Raw genomic sequence first — 25,818 nt, forward strand, 5'->3', positions numbered from 1 at the left:
ACCCCAAATTATGTTCACTCAAAAATTACATTTTGTTAATATTCAAATATATAATTTATCCAACCAATATTAATATTTCAAACAGGTATTTTAGTTTTAATAACTCATCTCTCAAAAACATTTCATTGTCTATACTAGCAAAATTATTAATAACATATTAGAATGAACATTTATGACACTCAAAAAGTTATTTATATCAATAGTCACAAGCACAATATATAAAACTCTTCAAACTTTCTTATGACCAGGATGTAATAGGACATTATTTTTCAAGAGTATCCCATGTTAACCTGGATAATAGTCACGAAGCTTTATTTTCAATAATAAGAGCTCTAAAGTATATTATTAATACCAACATGGTTATTCTGAGTTTCTTCACCTTAAAGCAATCATCACTGACTTCTCAGAAAGCAGACCTCTACAGGTGACTTCTAGTTTAGATGGGGACAGATAAGGATTGAGTAAGCATGTATTAGTTCTCACTATAAAATCCTGTCAATGTGATTACTGAAGCTTAGCAAAGGAATCTTAGAGACGAAGATGATAAAAAAGATCAAGACTGTAGGAACTAGAATGGTAAACACACCATAAGGGATGTCACTGCTATGTATATCATAGAATTTCAGCTTGGCCCATTCACTTTGCAAATGCAAGGTGTTCATTACCATTAAATATATATATATATATATTTCCCCACCCACCAGGTAGGTTTAATGCTTGCTTGTGAAGACCTGATGACCAGTGACAACCAATAAACAAGCTGCTATCTAGCCAACCAAAATATTGATTTCTAAAGACAAGATTTGGAAGAAAAAATGAGCTACCATTAAATTTAGCAGAAATTTTGCAATATGATGCTGTTATAACATTATTTAAAACATAGCTCATTTGGATTTCCAGCCTCCCAGTTTTCCATGGTCTCAAAGATCTTGTACATACATCATAGGATTCTAAATGTGACAGTCCTGTTTACACCAGTATCAACACCTTGACTTCTTCCAGATTTAACTTTCAGAAGCAGATCTACACTCATGAAAATGTGAAAGGAAAGGGGACTGAAAACAGTCAAATATATTTGTATTTATGAACCCAATCGCCTAGGCCTCACACATTGAAATGACATGGGGAAAATTATAAAATAGTACTTTAGCACTACATATTTCCAATAAGTGAAATAATTTTCTTTGGCCTTCAGAAGCGCAAACTCATAATCATGATATCTTACACTGCAATCTTAAAACCTGAGTTATGGAATTTATGTTTATGGAGGAATCTATCCTCCATTTCTGTGCATATTTCAAATATCTTGAGCTGTAGCCATGGAAAGAAAACATTCTAGTATACTATAAACATTAAAATTTCCAACATTCAACACTAATCAAAAAGTTGGTAGAAAAAAGCAGTATTATTTGCCACAAGTAAATACAACTATGCAATCAAGTCTCAAGAACATGTAATACCCACCCAGATAATATAAGTCCAACAGAGTGGCAAATCTGGAATCCAATGGCAATGATCAGGTTTATCACACAGCACATTGATGTGCCCCTGTTGAAGTCACTGTGAAACTTTCTAAGAAGCAATTCTGTGATATTTGGTCCTGTTTTGTTTTGGTAAATTTGTTACTCTCTGTAGAACTGAGTGATGAACAATGAAGTACAATTCTCTCTGGTCTCAAATGTATGAATCTGCACTTCTGTGCTTCTCACTAGTATTTCCTATTCTGAAAGAACTCTGTTTATCAGGAAATAGAGATTTTTTTTGTTCTCCCTCTGAGTTAGGTTTTATAGAGAGCTTATGGTCAAATCTATGGCCCATTTCTTATAGGATATGTCTTCATGACACACTGTCCTCTGCAGACTTTTCAAATTTCATACTCTTATTTCTCCTTTCCTTCAATTTCCTCACCCAGTCATATCTTAATGCATGCATTTCTATAAATTACCATGGATCCTTTTCAGAATAAGGTAGGATACAAATAAAAGAAAGAATGAATAAAATATTTGCTCCTCCCTTTCTGAATCTTATTCAAGATTATGATTTTGAATAAAATACTGAATTTGCATGTCATATAAATGCAATGCTATCCTGTGCTGTAGAGGAGGAAATGTAATGAGTCATAAATTGCATTTCAGCCTCCAAGACAACATTTCTGTGAGATAAAGAAAATACATCATTGTATCTATTCAGAGCCAGAGAAACAGATGATTAAGAAATGAGGATTTGTCAAAAGGTCATCAACATAAGGCAGGTAAGAGGAAGCGGCAGTAAACTTGTCAATCCTAAAAACAAGGTGCTTTGTCTCCAGAATCAATCTGAAGAATTTGGGTGGATAAGTGGATTGATTCCCAGATCAATTTTGTCATAGATCTCTTGGAATACATGGAAATTTTGATAGATTTCTTTGTAACTTGTCCTGCTTCAAAAACTGTTTAGTAAACCATAGAGAAATACTTAAAAGAAAGTATTATATGTAATTTTCACTGACTTATAATTCTCTTCCCCCCTATCATCACCTATTCTTAGATTTTACCAAGGTTAAAGAAGGAAAATTTAAATTGTTTTAATATTTTTGTCTGTTCCTGATTTTCAATACTGTAATATTGAAACAATTATCACTATACAGAGAGATAGGATGGAAAGACTTTCATAATAAATCACAACCAACAACTTCCTTGTGATTCAATAATACTGCTTTGCTATTTCCTGTTAATTTAATTGCAACTAAAATAATTATTCTATGTTATGTCTCTCTGACTGCATTTACAAAATAAAGTCTACTCCAGGGCTGTTTATCTGATTTGTGTCTGTTTACATCTCTAATTTGTTCTACATATTTTTTTATAATGGATATATGCTACTTAGAATCTGAGGGAAAAAATTAAAAAGATATTTAAAGCTAGTAATCTGGCTCTAAAAGCCTTGTTTGAGCAAAGTGATTAAATTGTCAAAAATCTGTATATTACAATCATTTCTATGCTCTATGAATAGTGGAAAAACATATTATGTATATTCACATTTATATTTGAAAACTGTAGGACGGTCCTTACTTAAAAATGTGTTGGGGATGCCTGGGTGGCTCAGCGGTTGAGTGTCTGCCTTTGGCTCAGGTTGTGATTCTGGGGTCCTGGGATCAAGTTGCGCATCAGGATTCCCTGCAGGGAGGCTGCTTCTCCCTCTGCCTGTGTCTCTGCCTCTCTCTGTGTCTCTCATGAGGAAGAAAAACAAAAAAAAACAAATGTGTCTATTCTACCTCCCCCCATTTCTGGAACCTTCTTTACCACCATCACCTCTCTCTTATAGCCTAGCTATTATGTCCTCCAGGAAGCCTTCCTGCTTCATGCTGTTCCCTCTTTGCTCTTAAAGAAAGCCACTATCTCTCTACCATCACAAATCCTATATTGTATTATACCTGTTGTTTACTTGGTTCCCCTTCTCAGCCTTCAACATAGTTGAAGGTAAGAAAGGTGATAGACTCATCTCCATGTTTTTGGCGTCTACCTCATGGCCGTACCCAATGGGCACTGTGTGCACAGTAAAATTTCCAGAAAGCTGGAAATTTAACAGTAATTTTAACAAATTTGCCTCAAATTTTATTCAGCCTAAAAGAATGGCACAAGTGCCATTCACGTTAACCACTGTTATCCTCTCCACTTCCTTAAAACAACTCCAAGAGTAATGCAAACAACTGTCCTTTCCCCCACAGAAGTACACCCACACAATCACACCTAGGGCATAGGAAAGGGAGGCAGGCAATCTTGCCTTTTGCTGGCATCTCTGATGATCTTCCTGAAGGCCACCCTGCCTTGGGAAGAACAGATGATTCTTACATTCTTGACGGTCATTAAACTCGTTTTTCATATAATATATACAAGTGATAAGTATGTACTGAACCCATTTCAGTCCTTTATCACCATGTGGTCTGGAGTAAGTCAGTCAACTTTAGAATCTTTATGTCTTCCCTTAAGAATTGGAGGCAATGCCTACTTACTATTTTGAAAATAAACTCAGAGAATTCATTTGATTCTTTCTGCGAAAGGTGTTTAACTCCTTGAAAAAGACACTCCTAAACTACATTTTTCCAACTATTAAGACTACGATTCTAGACACATACATATATATATATAACATATAATTTTAAGAAAGTTTTACCAAAATAAGTTGTGGATGTAATAGGCTTATGGATTGATATATGTTGTGTTATTTTGGAGTTAAACACACATCTGTGGCTTTTACCATTCAAGTGCCATTCCTCTCCTTTGGATTTATCCCCAGTGTGCCATGTTTCAGGTGTGTGCTAAAGGATCTCTCAAATAAGGATTTTTAAGCAAATTGCATATAAAAGACAATTTCTTTAGAATGTTGAAAAGATTACAGCTCAAAAGCTGCCATGATGCCTGGGTGGCTAAGTGGCAAAGCATCTGCCTTCAACTCAGTGACCCTTGGGTCCTGGGATCTAGTTCCACATTAGGCTCCCTTCTTGAAACAACAGTGCCAAATAGGTACTGACTCCTCCATTTGTACTGCAACATACTGATTTCCTGTGTTCCTCTAACTTGACTAATCTGGGCCAGGCCTACCAAGCATAGCAATATTTTTTAAAATAACTAGAGGTTAAACAGTCACAGCAATGAGAGACACTTTTAAATGAAGTGCAGTTATGGTGACCCTAAATTCAACTCATAGGTTGCAAACATTCTTACTGTTTAAACCTGTATTTGTAGAAGGGCAGCAGTGTTTTTTAGAGCTGATTAAAACTAAACTACTAACTCCAAAACAAGTAAAATATGCCAGAGGATTTGTGATTTCTCATGATCAACACAAAAAGTCATCTTTATGAGTCCAGATAAGTATGTATCAGCTGTCTCTGATTTTGCCAATTTTCTTTGCTTTTATTCTACTCAAAGCCTTTGACTTTGACAAGACTTTTCAGCATCTAAAAATGTTTTGTTTTTTGTTTTTTTTTTTAAACAAGAAAATACTACCTTCCACTGATTATTTATTTATTTATTTACTTACTTACTTATTTGAGAGAGAAAATGAGCATGAGCAAGGGGAGGAGCAGAGGGAGAGGGAAAAGCAGACCTCCCTCTGAGCAGGGAGCCCAACACAGGGCTCAATCCCAGGACCCTGAGATCATGACCAGACCTGATGTCAGAAGCTTAAGCAACTAAGCCACCCAGATGCCCCTAACGTCCACTGATTTAATATAAAAGGAAGTAGTTCTATTTCAAAATCTCAACAGATTCATCTTTCTTTTCCCCTCTAATCCTGATGGAGAATTTAGTTTACTTTGGAAAATCTAGAAATATGACCTTTAAGTATTCCTACATTATGAGCTTCTCTGTACGTAAATTTGCAGAACTATTATGATTCTTAATTAATTGTGCTAGTAAACACAGATTATAAACAAAGCTTTACAAAAGTACTTTTTCTTTGGAAAGTACTAGTTTATGTTTTTACCAGTAGAAATTATTATATACAAGATTTATCTGAATGTATTCATTGTAGAAATGATCATTTATCTCTAGCTTTGTTATAATTTTAAATAATTTCAAGAGATTTGCATTATTTTTGCTCCCTCCATAGATTATAATATTTCTGGACCTTCAAGAGGAAAGCAAATATAATCACTCTCAATATTAATAATTCAGAAGGAAAATTGGCTAATTTTATGTTTTAGCCACACCTGCTCCTTGATCCATTTCTAATACAGATAGAAATTTTAAAAGATATAAATAATATATATGTATAACGTAAGTCCTATTGTCATTTGGGGTATAAATATATATAAAATATCATATAGTAACATATAATATGTCTACATAATCACACATTTTAATGTTTTTTGTTATTTAATATTTCATTTATTAATTTTATTTCCACTTATTTATTACATCTATACAAAGACTTGAGACAAACAACACTTTCTAAGACAAAGACAATACCTATTTTAAAAAGATTTTATTTATTTATTTGAGAGGGAGAGAGGGCATGAACAGTAGAGAAGGGCAAATGGAGAGGGAGAAGGAGACTCCCTGCTGATCAGGGAGTCCCTAAAGGGCCTCAATCACAGGACCCTGGGAACATGACCTGAGCCAAAGTCAGACGCTTAACTGACTCAGCCACTTAGGTGCCCCAAGACAAAGACAATATTTTTAATGTGGTTTATATTGGTACAGAATATGATATATAATATTATAAAGAAAATGTTTTATATAATGATTTACCATATTTACGCCCAAACTATATGCCTACAGGAGTACTCCAATTTTTTAATACAACTTATAGACATATTTTTAAAGTATGCATATAAATGTTACATTATTTAAATTCCATGTGTATGTATTAGATATAATGTCAATTTTAACTACACATAAAGTCTAATTTTTTTACATAATTACCTTTAATTATTTCCATTTTCTCTAACAAGCTTAATGCACCAAAATATCATCAAGCAAAAATTTCTCATTCAAATTAAAATTTGCCTAAAGAAGAAGTGAATTGTAAATAGCCAAAAATTATTTAATATAAAATCACTTTTATCTAGCAACAGTTTCACAAATGCAATTTAATCCATTGAAAGGTAGGATGAAGTTTCTTTAGCTAGCCAGGACCTTTGAATATTTTTCTAGGATTATATTAATTAAAACGTTAACTGAGAGGGGTACCCGTCTTGGGCTCAGGTTGTGATTTTGGGGTCCTGGGATCCAGCCCCAAGTCTGTCTCCCTGTTCAGTGGAGAGCCTGCTCCTCCTTCTCCCCCTACCTGTCTCCCTGCTAGTGCTCTCTCACTCTCTCTGTAATAAATAAAATATTTTTAAAAAAGTTAACAGAGATAATGTGAGGTTAAAATATCCTCCAATTTCATGAACTTTTATATATTTATGTCATCCATGTCACATACTTTTTCCTCTCTAATTTCAAAGTGACTGAATTCTAGTTTTTACCTTGAATATTAATCTCTAGAAAGGTAGGTCTGTGTGATACACTAACTTGTTTCTGAAATTTAAACTATCAGCCATAAGTGTTATTTTTTCAGACTAATGAGAATAATAATAATTAGCATTACTATACTAAGCAAAACAACATATCAGAAGCAGGATTAGTATAAAATAAAGGCCAAAAGATCAGTTTTACACTTTTTTATTTTTAAATTTTTTTTCAAAAGATCAAAGTTTTAAAAAATGAGATATTAAATCTCTATTCTTGTACTTTTTCATTCTTTTGCTGTCATTGGTCTGTAGTTACATAAATACAACTCAAAGTAATTACCTCTCTTCCAGCATATTAATAACAGATACCTTCATTCAAGAATTCTAAAATATATATGCTAAGTTATAAGGAGATAAATTAAATTCACAGTTCTAAAAATTTTTATTTTAGCTATACATCAGATGCATTTATAAATTATTCATTTATATATTTCTGGGTTAGCCACTGAAGAGAGGTTAGTACTTGTTTATATTTTACATTTTCACTCAAAGTTGCCACAGTTCATAGATAAATCTGATTATCTTTGTAGATTTCATATTATATTGCTAGCTTTGCATAATCTCTGTAAGCCTTGACTACCATTGTATATTATTAAGAGGTAATAATATCATCTTGTCTTGCTTTTTCACAATGATGAAGACTGGAACACAGTGATTCTATCACTTCTCTGCCAAGTTCATTTTTTAATAAAAGGCACAAGGAAAACATTATGATAGGAGTTATACACACACATACACACACCACTGCCTGTCTGCTTGTCTGTCTGTCTCTCTCCCACACACATACCACTGTCTGTCTCTCTCATATACACACACACAAAAAAAAACCCCTCTCAGTCCAAATTCCAAAGCAGTAAAAGTTTGTAAGCTGTACACTACTATCCACTGCTACCCAAAGTTACGGTCTTTTCATTGGCAAACAATCCCTTCTTTGCCTCTGGCAGATCCTGTCCACAATGGGTGTTGGGGCACCACTTCCCACAGTTATGCCAGAGTTGCCAACAGACATCATAAATGTTCTAGCTCTCTTGCCAACCTTGCTTGTAAAGCTGGCTACTACTTTACACACTCTCCCTGGCCACCAGTCTCCATACTGTCCTTTATCCTCTTGACAGACTGAGGGACACCAAAAGGGCAACACCGATCAATTGCTAAGAGTGAGCCACAAGTAGGAGGAAATTAAACTACATTTGCTACTGAAATTCTTTCAAACCTACAGTTCAAATAGCGAGCTTTCTTCTGTCAGTCTCAAGGTTTTATTTTTTTTATTTTTTATTTTTATTTTTTTTTAGATTTTATTTATTTATTCTTGAGAGATAGAAGGAGAGACAGAGCCAGAGACACAGGCAGAGACAGAGCCAGACTCCATGCACCGGGAGCCCGACGTGGGACTCGATCCCGGGTCTCCAGGATCGCGCCCTGGGCCAAATGCAGGCGCCAAACCGCTGCGCCACCCAGGGATCCCAGTCTCAAGGTTTTAGATTTAATATACTTACTAGGAAAAACAAGTGTGTATCCAGTACAAAGTTATGTAAAATATTGCCATTGTAATTTTTAATTAACATGTACAGACAATTGGGATCATTCAAGTCCGAAAAGCAGCCCCCACCAAATTGACTAAATTATTTATCTCAAATAAAACCAAGTAATTAAAAAAATTATTTTATGCCATGTAGACCAAGCATTGTTAGTAAAAAAGTTATAAATTTTTAACAATAATCACCCATTTGGGCGAAATTTCACATTTAGAAATGATAGAATTTACTGTAAACCCGGACTTCAATCTCATTTGGCAGCTCAAATCTCTCAGATTTGAAAGAATTTCACCACTGAAGACTGTGTGCTTATTTTTATATTAATACAAAAGTGATAACTACTTATTGCCATTCAAGATTTAAAATTTTTCTTTGAATTCCTATATTATTACCCTTTATACTCTTGAAATGAAAATTATTTTCTTATATTATTTACGGAGGAAAAAACTTTTTAGGTATTTTGAGAGGCTTTTTTTTTTTTTGAGAGAGGCTTTTATAATTCTTTATGTGGCTTTGAGGCATGTTACTTTTATGATAATGGTTTTAACAATATGATTATCTTCAAAATATTAAAATATGAAAATAGAGGGATCCCTGGGTGGCGCAGTGGTTCGGCGCTTGCCTTTGGCCCAGGGCGCGATCCTGGAGAACCGGGATCGAATCCCACATCAGGCTCCCGGTGCATGGAGCCTGCTTCTCCCTCTGCCTATGTCTCTGCCTCTCTCTCTCTCTCTCTGTGACTATCATAAATAAATAAAAAAAAATAAAATAAAAAAAATAAAAAAAATAAATAAAATATGAAAATAGAATAACCTACCTCATAAAAGTTATTTTTTGTATTAGTAATTTGAATAAATTAATATATTTTTTAACCAAATGAGATTCCAGGAGACTATCAAGCAGAATTTCAGAAACATTGAGTTACCAAGAGATACAAATATAAGGGATTAATCAAAGAATTAAAAGTACTTAGTGAACTGGTGTTTGGGTTGCTTAGATGGGATAATACTTATATGTAGAAGCTCTTCCTTTTCAAAAATAAGAATAGTAGAAATCTTGTCCTTAAAATACATACAATATAACTAATTTGAAAATTCAGAAAACAGAATTTTCTAGTAGAAAAGAAAGAAATATCTATGCAACACAATAAATATGTCTGCCTGTAAGTTTTACCTTTGGAATCTACTGACTTTGGGTAAATCATTAGGCTTTCTAGCAAAATTTTTTTCACCTCTCAAAACTATAAATACATTTTCTTATTCACTTCCCCAAAAAAGCTGAGTTAACTAACTGAAGTTGTTCTGAACAGAACACCACAAACTTGTTTTGGAGTCTTTGAAGAAAAATACTATCTTTGAAAATGGCCATAAATGCAGCTCTAATCTCCATATATGTTAAAATTAATTTGAGGGGTCAAAATTTGTTTATAATACATACAACCCATTGGCTTGTTCACTATTCTCTAATATATACAAATGTATTAACATGTAATCTAAAGTACATGTACAATTGACTTTTTCCACATATTAAATATTTTATTCTATACTTTTAGGAAAAATTACACTAAAGAACTATGTAGATAACAATGTCTTTAGACAGGCAATGTGAAGATTTAAATGTAAGGTTATTTTTCTATAAATCTAAATAAACCTTCCAATTGTTAATTCACTTTAAGCATAAATCATAGGAAAATGACACATCGTAAGTTTTTTCTCTTGTTTGTATGTTTATCTATGTACAAAATCACAAATTGAGGCCAAAAAATGTGTTAATAAGTTTTTTCTCTATTCTAGAGTTATAATTGTAGAATAGTGCTAGTAAACCAAACAACTAAAGTAGCATAATCTATGAATATTCATACACTTTCATGTGTTTTCCTGTATATATCAATCTTGGTATTTAGAAGATTTGGTTTCTGAAAACATTGCCAATAACTTTGTAACACCCCATAGCTTGGTATATACAATTGAAATGAATACATGCCATATGTAATTACATGCCAACTATACATATAGTTGTAATACATGCCAACTATACATATAGTTGTATATAATCAACCTAAAAATCCAAAACCACAGATTTTGACATCGTTAGGTACTTTATATAAGAAATACTAATCATAGGAAAAATTGTGATACCAAAAATTTATCTAGTTATTTTTAAGGACCTTATTTAAAACAGTTACTCAGTACTTCCTTTAACTGAACCTCAATGCCAAATAATTATATTTAATTTGTTTAAATATGCACATAGAACAGCTTAGAAAAATGAAAAAGAATGGTTTATTCTCAGATATTCTTTGATGGTGTCAAATTCAGTGCAATGCCAAAAATGTAAATTTTAGATGAGATCAGCTTAATATAAAATGTTACTGATTTTTAGTAACTTAAGTTGTAATAAACTATATTATCTGGTTTAAACTACAATGCAAAAATTACTCCAAGTATTATGAAATGTACACACAAAAGAAAGTCTTCTATTTCTAATGAAGTGGACAATCAAGGCAATTGTTTAGACAATTCAAAATATGATTGCTTATTTCATATAAAACTATTTTTAAGATTTTGTTTTACCTTTTCAACTTCTAGGTACAGACACAAGTTAGAAATTATGAGTACCAAAACTTGTTCCCAAGGAAGCTGGAACTAAGAATGTCATAGCTGAACTTAGAGCTTAAATATCAAAATTAGAATAGAAATGCTTGATGGGGAACAGCAAAGCAAACTTTTGGACATAAAATATCATCTGTATCATTTAGGGAACTCAGCTTTTATCCAGACCAGTCAGTAATTTAGCCAAAAATGTTTGAAAAATAAGTAAATAACACCAAGCACTTAAATATATACCAATATTTACCAAACCTAAATTGATATTGGTAGTGATACTATTCTATTTGTCTTAATTTTTCTCCAGAGCAGCAACTATAAAATTTTCCTTTATAAACGTGATTTGAATGAATAAATGGCTACAATATATTTTTGTCTTATTTCAATTCTCTCAGGTTATGTCTACAATAGTCATCTCAAATGCTAAAGGTAAGAACTTATGTTTCAAAGAAAAGATCTGGAATTCTGAATACCATGTTCTATTTTTCCTATACTAAGAATCAAAAGATAATGGTAAATAAAGACAGTGTTTAGAAAGATAATTAGAGGAATAAGCAGTAGTTTGGTTTGAAAACCAATTACTACTTAAGAGTCATGTAAAATGGACAAATCATTTCCACATTTTGAATCTTAATTTTCATGTCTGGAAAAGAACAATAATAATATTTCCTATTGGGCTTTATTTTTTTGAGAATTGAGAGGAAATATGTAAAATTGCTTGGGACATCTAATTAAATTTAAAGCTCTTATAATGAACGATCTTGAAATTGGATTCCCAAGCTTTCCAAAATGCAATTTATATAACAAAAAGACTGCACACCCACCACATTGTCTCTTTCTTATTCATTTTCGCTCTCTTTCTGACCAATTTCAATGAAATATTAAAATTGTTACAAAGTAAAGGTATTTGGCAAATTCACATCTATAGTTAACTTCTCACTTGCTAAATTTTAATAAACTGTTTTACCCAGGACTTAGTTGTCACTAGCTTAGTTTTACGTGTGTTTGGAATACTCTTGGGTGATTAACAAACACTATACAACTATATAGCACATATAGGTAACACAAAAATCTAAAATTGTCTTGGTGTTTAGAATCACAGAGAAAATAATGGGTGATGATTGTATATCTAAATATTCTTTTGCATAAGTGATCAGCATCTTTACTACCAGAATGTCTTCATCACTCACATCTAGAAGTTTCACTTAACTGGAAGACTTGTATATAGAATTTTCCCCAAAAACTCTCAGTGAGTGATCACATATACCTTTTTGTGTCAAATGATCTTTTCAGTAGAAGATTCTCAATCTATGCCTTTGATTTACACTCCAGCATCTCTCTAATTCCTGAACTTCATATTTCTAATAGCCTAATACACATGCTCCACTGTGATATATAACTTTAAAAAGAGGAATTGGAGGTGAAAGAAAAGAAATTCAGGGAAGCACAAAAGTAATCTTGTGGGAGATAAAGAGAAGGAAAGTAAAACCTATCCAGGTCTTGAAAACATCTATATCTGTTAGAAAGAGAGAGAGAGCTGTGTTTTGTAGAAGAAAGCACAACAAACTTAGGGTGATGTGATCTGAAATGTTTTCGTTCCTCTGACATGAGTTCATCATGAGTTCTAGTATTGTCTGATTGAGACCATCCACTAGGTTTACATTTGGGAGTTTCTCATCAAAACTAACCAAAAGCTTCACCAGAATAAAAAGCTTCTACACAGCGAAGGAAACAATCAACAAAAGCAAAAGACAATCTATGGAATGGGAGAAGATATTTCCAAATGACACATCTGATAAAGGGTTAGTATCCAAAATATATAAGGAACTTATAAAACTCAATACCCAAAAAATGAATAATCTAATTAAAAAATGAGCAGACAACATGAATAGAAGTTTCTCCAGAGAAGACATACAGATGGCCAAGAGACACATGAAAAGATGCTCAATCTCAATCATCAGGGAAATGCAAATCAAAACCACAATGAGATATCACCTCACATCTGTCAGAATGGCTAAAATCAACAACATAAGAAAAAACAGGTATTGCTGAGGATATGTAGAAAGGGAACCCTCTCGTGCTTTTGGTGGGAATGCAAACTAGTACAGCCACTTTTGGAAAAACAGTATGGAGTTTCCTCAAAAAGATAAGAATAGGACTATCTATGACCCAGCAATTGTGGTAGCAGGTATTTACCCAAAGAATATAAAAATACCAATTCAAAAGGATAAAGGCACCAGGTGTTTATAGCAGCATTATCTATAATAGCCAAATTATGGAAACAGCCCAAGTGTCATCAACTAATGAATGGATAAGGAAGATGTGGTGTATATATACAATAGAATATTACTCAGCCATAAAAAGAAGCAAATCTTGCTGTTTGCAATGATATGGACAGAACTAGAGAGTATAATGTGAAGTGAAATACGTCAGTCAGAGAAAAACAAATACCATATGATTTCATTCATCTGCGAATTTAAGAAACAAAACAAATGAGCAAAGGTGAAAACAAAGAGAGAAAGGTAAACCAAGAAACAGACTTTTAACTATAGAGAACAAACTGCTGTTAAGAAGGGAGGTGAGTGGGGTAGCCTGGGTAGCTCAGTGGTTTAGCCCCTGCCTTCGGCCCAGGGCCTGATCCTGGAGACCCGGGATCAAGTCCCATGTCAGGCTCCCTGCATGGAGCCTGCTTCTCCCTCTGCCTGTGTTTCTGCCTCTCTCTCTCTCTCTCTCTCTCTCTCTCTCTGTGTGTGTGTGTATCTTATGAATGAATAAATAGATTTTTTTTTTTAAAAGAAGGGAGGTGAGTGGGTAGGATGTGTTAAATAGGCAAGGGGGATGAAGGAATGCACATTTTGTGATGAGCACCAGTGGTATATGGAAGTCTGAATCACAATATTGTACACTTGACTAATATTACACTATATGATCACCAACTGGAATCTGAACAAAAACTTTAAGGAAAAACCTACTAAAAGTTTAGATTCACCAAGTCCAAAACCAGACCCATAATATTCACCTCTTTCCCCACAAACTGATGAGTTAGCAATCCCCGATTTCCCTATTTCTCTTAATGACGCACATTTTTCATTGCCAACTACATTCAGAATCTGAGAATTGTGTTCTACTTCAGTATCCAACTGTGATTATCCAGCTGTTAAAAACATAGATTCCATTCCTTACCACTGGCCCTAGTATCTAGCCTCATTTGGTGTAAAGCACGGAAAAGCTTTCAAATCATGCAGTCAATCTGGAGCAAGAAACTTAACCCTAATTCATTTATCAGCAAGATCAAGAAGATAATAAGTAATTAATGCCTACAGGATTCTTGTGAGGATCAAATGAGAAACTGTGTGAAAGTATTTTGTAAACTGCAAAGCTCTGTGCATATTAAAAATGTAATTTAGTTGTTTCTCATGACAAGGGTTTTATTATTTTTTTATTGCCTTTACTACAACCTAATAGAGGTCTCATGACTAACTCAACAACTTCCCTGACCTCCTAACAAGTTTTTGCATTTACGTCTCTCCCTGAATCCAAGTCATCCTACAGATAGTTTCCCCTAGCTCTGATCATGCTAGATTGTCCTTGGTTCATGATACAGGAACAAAATCTCTTAATGACTCCAAAGTTCTGAGGGAATTCACTACATACTCTTGTCTATCAGAGGCCTTCCATCATATGGTCTTGACCTGCCTTTGTACATCTATATTTCCTATTAATTCCTTCTAATACATTATTACTTACTCCCAACCAAAAGCCCAAAACAAAACCCTTCATTTTCTGGGTTCACAAAATCACTGCTTTTAAAATTCCCACTCTCCTTTCAGGTGAATCACCTATCATACTTTGTCATAAGGACATCTGGATACTTCCACTTGAATATGAACTTACCTTTCTTGGAAATTTAACAATTATACCCTTCTCAAGAAACATGCTCTGGCTACTATTTTGCTCCTGGGAACTATACGTACACCCTGTAAGTACTGTACAGTTCTTCAATCCATGACCTGGAATGTCAATCATTTAATTACTTTGTAATAACTAGCATAGCGATCTGCACTTAATAGATGCTCAAAAAAACATTGGTTCAGTTTAATTGTATTGATCTTCCGTTCCTAATCTCAGAAAAAAAAATTAATGGTTTCATCAACTAAGATTTTTTATTTTCCATTATACAGTGAGTTATCTTACAATGGTTCTCAACCCATATCTGTATTAGGATGAACTAGGGAGTTTTTTCAAGCAATTCATATTTAGACTGTATCCCAAGCCTATTGAAGCAGTATCTAGGGAAGTATCACAGTAAGAAAAGGGCCCCCAAGTGTTTCTCAGGACACTTGAGCTGAGAACCACTGCTGTAAATGGTCCATAGTGTTTCTGGCAATAAGTGAAATATACATTTTATTCTTGATTACAGGAAAAGATCAAGGTTTTTTCTATTTCATAGAATGGAGGTGACATTTAAAATCATTCTAGAGATGTACAAAATATTCTTCAACATAAGCAAAGGGAAAACTCTTTTGAACATGAATCAAAAACCTTTTGGGATACAATTGATAAAACTACCTGTAGTCACAAATATGTTAATAAAGGCAACATTTTATCCAGTAACTTAGTGGTTAAAAATAATTACCATGAATGGGGAAAGAGGTAAGCCTTCCTATTATTTCTCTTGAAAATACACATTTCTCATGTATGTTAAAATACACATAAGCTGTTTTTTTTTCAGACTAAAATTACAAACTGTGAAATAGTCTGAAGGATGGCATGAGATGATAATAAAAATGACAAAAACAAATAATGTTGTGTTGCTTCAGGGTTGAATTACTAAATATCTTATCTACAGAAGCATACAGCTCTCAAAATGGTATTTAAAACTGCTTCCTTTCTTTAGGAGACTGTTCTTTAGTGAACAGCATCTTTATAAGGAATTATTCTTAAATGTTTTGCATATAATAGAAACAGAGATGTTTTAATTTTAGGGACAGAAACTAAGGACCCATGAAGATGTTAATAGGAACTTGAATTAAAACCATCAGCAGTAAAGAAAGCGGTACCTTAATTTTTTTGGAGAATAAGTGCAATTAAGTTTCCTTTTTCTTACTGCTCAATGTTGAAATAGGATCTAGAATCCTACATATGGAAAATACAGATTGAATTTGCATATGATATGGATGTTTTTGTCTCTGCAACTAGTAAGACAAGAGTGTAAAATATATATTAGTTCAATGAATGAGGAAAAAATTAAAATGTGGTTTCTATAAAAATTAATTGGAAACTTGGAATAAACAGGCAATCTGTGAGCCAGTTTAACTTTTGCCACTTCATTCACACTACACCATATGATGCTTTTCTAGGTATATATTCTACTGGTTTGATTTTCACCATGTATAATCCAGGGGTATACACAAATATGTTCATGAAGCACTAATCATAATAACTGAAAAAATGTCTCTCAGGGGCAGCCCGGGTGGTTCAGCAGTTTGGTGCCGCCTTCAGCCCAGGGCCTGATCCTGGAGACCTGGGATTGAGTCCCACGTCGGGCTCCCTGTATGGAGCCTGCTTCTCCCTCTGCCTGTATCTCTGTCCCTCTCTCTGTGTCTCTCATGAATAAATAAGTAAAATCTTAAAAAAAAAAAATGTCTCTCAGTATTGGAATGAACAAATCACATGTAACATGAACAAATCTCACAACTTAATGTTAAGGAAAGCCAGACACAAAAGAGTACCTACTATGCAATTCCATTTATAAAAAGTTCAAAAACAGTCAACACTAAGGCATTTAAAAAAAAAGTCAGGAAAACGGTTACTTGGTAGGGGGGCCATAATAAATGGAAGAAGGAAGAAGAAGGCTTCTGCAATGCTAGTAAAACCATTTCTTGATGTGGGTGCTGACTATACATGGTATATTTCATTTGTGAAAATTCATTGAGCTGCATATTTATGATTTGTGCACTTTTCTATATTACATTAATATTGACTTAAAAAGCTTATTTTTAAAAAGGACCCTCTTTGCTCCATCTCTTATGTTTGGAAAGAACTTCCAAATTCAGAGATTATTTCTTTTTTTTTTAAGATTTATTTATTTATTTATTTATTTATTTATTTATTTATTTATTCAGAGAGAGAGAGAGAGAGAGGCAGAGACACAGGCAGAGGGAGAAGCAGGCTCCATGCAGGGAGCCCGACGTGGGACTCGATCCCGGGTCTCCAGGATCACACCCCAGCTGCAGGCGTCGCTAAACCGCTGCGCCACCGGGGTTACCCCCAGAGATTATTTCATAGTTTTTTATTTTTTTCTCTTTGTGTTTTATTCTTTCTGTTAATATGGAAATGTTTTGGTCAATAATATGCATTTTGATTAACTCTTCAGTAAATTTAAATCTTATACATAATTTCAAATCATATAAAAGGCTCGGTTGGTTTTTATCCAATGTATGATTATTCCTATTCTCATTCTAAGTTAAAACTTGGTTGGCCTTAAAAAAAACAGCTTTCTTTCCTAGCAGATCTCTGCCTGAATTACTGCAGAATACTGGGTTCTGATAGTTATAGATTTTAATACTAAATCATGTCTACAGACCAAATTAAAAAGTAACATTTTCAGGTAATTTGAGTTCTTTTTCTATGCTACAGGGGAGCAACTTTTGCCACCCCAAAATGTGTCTCTTTAGTATGTGGATTATTTTAGGCTGATTCTTTTTTTTTTCTTTTTTTCTTTTTCTTTCTTTCTTTTTTTTTTTTTCTGATGCTTTTCATTATCACAGAACACACCACCTGCAATGTGTGCAAAGAAGAAATGAGGGGTAGAAGGAGAGGTCAAAATGGGAAAAAGGCTGGATGGGCAATTTCACTTCTTCTCTTTCATCTTGTCCTTTTCATTCATAGCCAGGATCATCATGAGTTTTCTGAAGAGGGTAATGAAATCTAAGAAGAGGTCAACGCAGTGCCAGATACAATCCTTATCTACATTTTCAGCCTTTTCAATAATGAGTTGAGTACCAAAAAGTACAAAGCCACACATGACCACCAGCCCCACATACGGGTTTGCCTGGAAAAGCCAAATGGATCCAAAGAAAAAGTTCCCCAGGGAATATAAAAGCATCAGACTCATGGCTGACATCAAGACACCTCCCAGAAAGAGGTAGCTCTGGCACCTGGCATAGAGGGCAATCAGGGTGAAGCAGGTAAAGATCACTGCTGTGCCCATGAAGGCGGTGGGAAGAATGCTGGGGTTGATGACAACGCACAGCTCCAGAGCAGGGCTCAGGCCAACTCCTGTAAGGAAAGCAAATCCAGCAAGAAGTCCCAGTCTTCTTGCTCAGTTTCATGGCTATGAGGTGTTGCCATTAGGCAAATCATCGACCCCAGGGAGCCCAAGGCAGAGAGCAGGCCAGACTGAAGGAAATGAGTGACCACATGGACATAGACCCCTGCAGCCACCACAAACACACAGAGGGCAAAACTGGCATAGACCTTCTTCAGGTACTGCTGTGTCAAGGGGTTATGGAAAATTTTAAGAGTGCATCAAAGTTGATCTTCCGATCAAATATGTTCATGATGCCAGAGTTTGTGGGACACAGCCTCCGCTTGGCCTCTTAGGAACCTACATAGTTCTTCTACCACCAGATGCGCTTCTAGAGAGATTATTTTCAAGGAACAGAATTCTCAGGAAGAACCTCTGACCTTCCACCTAATTGCCTAAGAGAATTTAGATAGAGGACCTGCTCTAGGAAGGGAATTGTCACCATAGATTATTATAATACGAACTAGGTATGGTAAACAGGGAGGAACTTTTAGCAAAGTCTTTGTTAAAATTCATCCTGTGTCTCAATTGTTTCTGTAGGGCCAGCAAACATGTCTTACCACACATTTATTCTTTTTCTATTCCTGTGTATTAGTCTCCTTCCCTTTGAAGTCCCAGACCTCTACCCACTTACTTCTCCTTAGCTCTGAAAGGCATATAAGCCTCAATTGCCTGGCTGCCTATGGATCTCATAGTCTTATGGAGCTCCCACATGTAGGTAGTTACATGTATTTTTCTCTTGTGAAGGACACTTGCGTGGCTCAGAGGTCAAGCATCTGCCTTCATCTCAGGATATGGTCCCAGAGTCCCAGGATTGAGTCCCACACCAGGCTTCCTTCGAGGAGCGTGCTTCTCCCTCTGTCTGTGTCTCTGCCTCTCTCTCTTTGTGCCTCTCATGAATAAATAAATAAAATCTTTAAAAAATAAAATAATTTTCTCTCATGAATCTGTCTCATGTCAATTTAAGTCATAGACCAGCCAAAAGAACCTTTAAGGGTAGAGAAAAATTTTCCTTCCCAACAATACCAAAATGTTAATCCTAATTTACCAATGATGGCACCGGAGGTACAAAATTATTAACTTTATAAAAGTTAATTCTATACTAATGAATTCACACCAGTGACAATAATGGCATGATTTCATTTATTCCTTAGAGATGCTGGAGTTGAAAACTGACTGTATATGGTAGCTGAGAGCAAAGGAAGGGTCAATATAATTATGATCTTTCAAGTCTGCAAACCTGGGATTATAGTAATGCCTGGAGATAATATTCAAGAGGTGTAAATCCAGTAGAGTCAAAGTAAATGTAAAAATACAAAAACATATGTCTACTCACCCAGTGTACATGGTGGGTCTACTCTAAACCTATTATATACTCTTCACTCTTGAGTCTCTTGTATGCTTCCTACTACCCCAGTTTCCAAGGACATTCCCCAGGACTCTCCAGGCCACCCTGTAATCCAACAATGAAAGGCTGACCCTAGCAAAGAGAAGGGTTTCTGGGACCTACTTCTATTATACAGCTCTCATCTATTTTGATGGTGGATAAACATTTTGAATATCTCCTCTGGTAATCTCATGATGGAATAAAACCTATGAGAGGAAAGGCAGATGCACTGATGAAATTAATGATTAATTCAAGTAGGACATAAATAGGTTTGGTCTCTTCTTTGTAAAATAAAGAGTTAAGTCTAAGACCCTTAGGGACTCTAATATTACCTTATATTATAAAAACTAGAAATTAACTTACATTCCAAATTTGACTTTACTTTCTAATAGAGGCAAATAAAATAGTAAGGTGATCATAAATCAAAATTTACACTGTAAAGTGTATTTGTTGATTTGAATTTGATAATTGTGCTGTTTAGTCAGTGAAAATCATCAGTCCTTGAACACTGAATAAAGCAGAAAAAATAATTAATCTGTGTGATGAGAAGATCATAGATATGTGAATATAAAATCTAAGATGTCAGGAAATGGTAAAAAAGAGAGAAAATGACAGCTGAATTAATTATTCACTGACTGAAGTTTCACTACAGAAATATCATCACCAATATTCAAGACAATTTCATAATTTCAAGTAAAGAGTGGAAATGAAAGGATAAATAACAAACATTAATGGAGGACTGTGTGTTCACCAGAAAGACAACAGAGTTATTTCAAATACCCTCTTCCATAATATTGAAATAACATAGTAAGAAGCTAATACATTCAACTACATTATAATACTATAACTTCCATTGTAAGAAATAATAAGACAAAACAAAGTCCTTGACCTCAGAGAGTTTACAATTTAAAATGATAGACAAGGCAGAAACAAAATTTCAGCATAAGTCATAATATTCTAGACAGGGTAATAAGCATTCCTAAATGGCAAACACACAAAACAGAGGGATTAAATGAGTTTAGAGGTACAGGGAAAGCTTTCAGACAATTGATAGCATTTATACTGAACCTGAACAGGGATGCCTAGTGGCTCAGTGGTTGAGCATCTGCCTTTGGCCCATGGTGTGATCCTGGGGTCCTGGGATCGAGTCCCTCATCTGGCTCCCAGAGAAGCCTGCCTATGTCTCTGCCTCTCTCTGTGTCTTTCATGAATAAATAAAATCTTTAAAAAAATAATAAATTGGGCCTGAACAGAAAGCCAACAGGCAAAATTTAACACAGAAGTGGAAGGATATACAAAATGTATTAAAGAACACTAAAATATATTTGTGTAAAGATTAGAGATGTGTATTTTCACTAACCTGGCAAACTGTTTAGCACATCAGAAATGCTCAATAACAGTTTCTTCCAGAATCAATTAATGAAGTTTCTATTAGAACATAAATAGAAACATAGAGACATACAAAAATAAAATTTTGATTCCCACATTAGGTATCAATATATATAAATAATTAAATGAGTCTTTAATGAAGGTTAAGAATTGTATACTGAAGGGAAAGGGGACAAGAGAGGACAAAACCCATCCACAAACTAAATTTGTTGGAGGTGGGAAGTAAAAGTAGCATGTCAGTAGTTAACATGTGGATTATGAAATTCCATTTATCAACATTTTTGAAAAGTCTCAAAGAAGGGACACCTGGATGGCTCAGGGGTTGAGCATCTGCCTTTTGGCTCAGGGTGTGATCCCGGATTACCGGGATCAAGTCCCATATCAGGCTCCTTGCATGGAGCCTGCTTCTCCTCCCTCTGCCTGTGTCTCTGCCTCTCTGTGTCTTTCATGAATAAATAAATAAAATCTTTTTTAAAAAGTCTCAAAGAAGTGGTGGTTAGGGGAACAAGAAAACAGGCTGAATCTTGTCTATTGAATACACATTTAGGACCTTCAGGTTACTGCAAGCAAGGAGAGGGCTAAATTTTTCTTTTAGGGAAAGATTAATTAGAATAAGTGAGGAAATTTAAAATAAATAAGACAAATATTAAAGGTTTATACATGCTTCTCCTAAATGAGTTCTAAATGTTTTAGACTACTTACACGTAAGTTCTTGAGTGAAGCACTGGATCAAGAATCACTGTTATTTCACACCATGATGATGCATAATTGCAGAAATAAGACACCAAGTGTGTTTATCAAATATCTTCAAAGGTATTTATCTGGCATTTCACAGATAAATGAAGTTTGCACTTTCTTGTAATAAGTGTCACCATTTAAAATGACTCCATGAGATACAATGCCAAGTGCTAATAATGAAACTTTTAGTCTCCTTTCTCATCTGACTTCAACAGTCAAATTTTATGATTGGCAGTTCACTAGTTCAGCCTTTTCATCAAATCATCTTCTGGGCGACAGCGATCTACTCTACCCGGTGGCCCATTTACAATCAGACCCACATTAAAGCCACATGGTTTTAATGCAGAGCTGCTCTGTTAATGCTCCCTGAATTTTAAATTAAGCTACAAAGTCAGCTGAAGCTACTTCAAGCAATTGAAGCTTTTCAAAGATACCACCACTGATTGCTTTGTAACCCAGACAAGTCAGTTTCTCAGCACTTCAGCTTTTCAATTGTTAAAATGAGGTTTAAATAGTCTTTCTTCACATCCCTTGATGAAATGGTGGGAATTATGGAGATGATTTTAGTAAAGTGGTTTAACTTGTTGAAAATTGGTACATTTACACTGATTATTCATACCAAGGTCAAGCAATGTCTCTGCACTCTCAGACCACTGCCAATGTGTTTAAAAAAAAAAAAAAAGACAAATAACTGTATTTCCTCTGTTCCAAATTAGCTCAGGATACCCATTTTAATGTCAACTGGTTACTTGCTCAACAGCATTGCCAAATTTTTGTATGCTTCAGAGATGCACAGATGTTTGTTACAGAATTAATTTCAAGTTGATGAACTGAGTCAAACATACCATTAGATTTCTGACCCAAGATCACACCACTTCCTGAAGTTCCTAATCTATGAATGTAATTATCACCTCAATTATCTGAAGTGCCCTAGGTAGTAAGACAAAATGTGATTGTAAGAAAGTAAACACTGTCAAGCATTGTTTACTCAAATTTTTGACTGAAATATTCTCTCTAATCGAAAGATCAGATTACTTTATTGGTTTCCCATGTTCAAATTGATACACCAGGGCAGCCTGGGTGGCTCAGTGGTTTAGCGCCGCCTTCGGCCCAGGGCGTGATCCTGGAGACCCCGGATCGAATCCCATGTCAGTCTCTCTGCATGGAGCCTGCTTCTCCCTCTGCCTGTGTCTCTGCTTCTCTCTCTCTCTCTCTCCTCTCTCTCTTTCTCTGTGTGTGTGTTTCTAATGAATAAATTAAAAAATAAAAAAAAATTGATACACAAAATAATATAGATATCTGACCAGTTTTTCCCCACTTTATAAGGGGACACCTCTAAACTTCTATGAAATACAGACAAAACTGATTTAAAATTAAAACAAATAATTGATAAAGTTACTTATGATGTATATTTTGTATAGATTTATTAAGCTCTACATGATGCTATCCAGCACAGCAGTTGCCAAAGAGATGTTGCAATAGGGCATTTGAAACAGAGCTACCCTGAATGCAGTATGTTGCAAGCATAAAGTACACACCAGGTTTCAAAGATTTAGTATAAAAAATGTAAAATGTCTCATTAATAACTTTATATTGGTTCCATATTACAATAATATTTTGCATATATAGAAATATATTATTACATCAGTTACATTGGTTTATTTTTAGTTTTTAATGTTGCTACTAGAAAAATTTTAATTATATATGTGATTTGTATTATATTTATACTAGACAATGCTGGTATAGCTGTCAAAAAAAAAGTGGGAGGAATCCACCAAGTAAATCAACTTTTCTAGGGATCCCTGGGTGGCGCAGCGGTTTGGCGCCTGCCTTTGGCCCGGGGCGCGATCCTGGAGACCCGGGATCGAATCCCACATCAGGCTCCCAGTGCATGGAGCCTGCTTCTCCCTCCGCCTGTGTCTCTGCCCCTCTCTCTCTCTCTCTCTCTATGACTATCATAAAAAAAAAAAAATAAATAAATAAATAAATTAAATCAACTTTTCTAAATAGAGGAAACAAAAATTCTCAATCTAGACAGAGAATTTAAAAATTGATACATGTACAAGATTTATGACAGGTACTAAAGATGACAGGAAGACAAAGAATAGGAAACAGCTGCTGATAATGACATCATATCATGAAATATAATGAACGTCAAATCATATTCACTGTGATTTAAGGAAAGAATATCTACATTGGGAAATCATGTCAAATAAACAAAAATACATGTAAAAGTATAATAACTGTATATTATTATAAGCACATGTGACCACAAGCTGGAATACAAACTTGTGTAACAATCCACATAGTGACTAATATTATTGCATTATAAAATTAATATCTGATTTTATGGCATTTATGCATCATTGTAATTAGAGTGTGCCTTTTCAGTTTTATAAACTATTTTATTTAGTGAAACATCTATCAAAAATTATTTAATCATGATTTTAATTTTGCTTTTTATATGTCTTTCTCTAACATGATTATGCTACCACTGAAAAGGCTAATTAGTGCACACAGATTATATAAAACTGAAATTTCTTACATTAAAATATGGGCCTAGGGGATCCCTGGGTGGCGCAGTGGTTTGGCACTTGCCTTTGGCCCAGGGCACGATCCTGGAGACCCGGGATCGAATCCCACATCAGGCTCCCGGTGCATGGAGCCTGCTTCTCCCTCTGCCTATGTCTCTGCCTCTCTCTCTCTCTCTCTCTGTGACTATCATAAATAAATAAAAATTAAAAAAAAATATGGGCCTATATCCTAGATTAAGAAGCATTGTACCCCAACATTAAAAAATTATTAAATCAGTTATAAAATTACAGTGCATTGCCTCAATTATTCTGCTAATCATATAATCCATCTCCGAGGAATATTTAAAGTTCCCCCTAACAATCCTTCCCCTCCCATCTTCATCCTCTTTTATTGTCAGATAGTCTTGAACTCCCCAGATCTGCTTTTGAACATGCTGTCACTGATGGTATATTGAAGTGAAATTCAAAAATAAATCAACATAGGATGTACCATCACCAATCTTCTCCCCAAATAGGTAAAGATTTAATGACAAGACTTTATAAAATCTCAATATCTAAATATTTTCTTTCCATCTAAGTTCATATTCTCAAAGATAAATCATTGTATATTGAAAAAAAAATTCCCCAATCTAATGGCTCAAACCTTCACTTCTTTTTTCCGGTTTAGCCTTCACTTCTTGTAACTACATTTCCTGATTCCCCCATTTTTTTTATTTCTTTCTCTCTCTTGTTCTTATTCTCACTGTACCTCTTATTTTCATAATCTAAGACAGCTCTTTTCTACAATTCACTGGCTCTTTAAATAGCTATCAGGATTCTTTCAAAATCTGTAACACTCATTTCTCTCTACCTAACTTCCCGTTAGGTAAGACTTGCTACCTGGTAATGTGTCCTCCACGTCTCTAGGTAAAAGAAAATGTTATGTAATGACATACTTATGTTAAAAGGTTTCCTAAATAGTCCTTGCATTCTTCTTAATTACATTATCAGCTACCAAAGACTCATAGAGTAAGACCAATGTCCAAATAATACCAATGTCCAAGGGAAGCCTTTTATTTAACTGCCAGAATTTACAATTATGTTATGGAAATATAGTATATTAGTCATGAGTGAATTGTTGGAAATATAGTGCTAGAGTTCAAGTCCTGGCTCCACCATTTATTAGCTGTGTGACCTTAGGTACCTTACTTTGTTGCCTTGATTTCTCTATCTCTAAAATGGTATTAATATAGTACCTATTTCTTATCGTGAAAATTACAAAACAAAAAACATGAAAAATTCCAAGATAATTCTGACCTCAAAAACTATTCAAAATTTTTGTGGCTC

The 25,818-nt window shown here is 34.5% G+C and overlaps 1 protein-coding gene and 1 pseudogene across 1 annotated transcript in view; both read right to left on the minus strand.

Annotated features, from left to right (window-relative positions):
• Nucleotides 1-25,818, minus strand: part of CPNE8 (copine 8) — a 212,518-nt gene that overhangs the window by 64,452 nt on the left and 122,248 nt on the right. The window lies entirely within an intron of this gene.
• Nucleotides 17,466-19,262, minus strand: LOC121480067 (annotated as a pseudogene).

Source organism: Vulpes lagopus, chromosome 21 (genome assembly GCF_018345385.1).
Source record: "Vulpes lagopus strain Blue_001 chromosome 21, ASM1834538v1, whole genome shotgun sequence".
Taxonomy (NCBI): Eukaryota; Metazoa; Chordata; class Mammalia; order Carnivora; family Canidae; genus Vulpes; species Vulpes lagopus.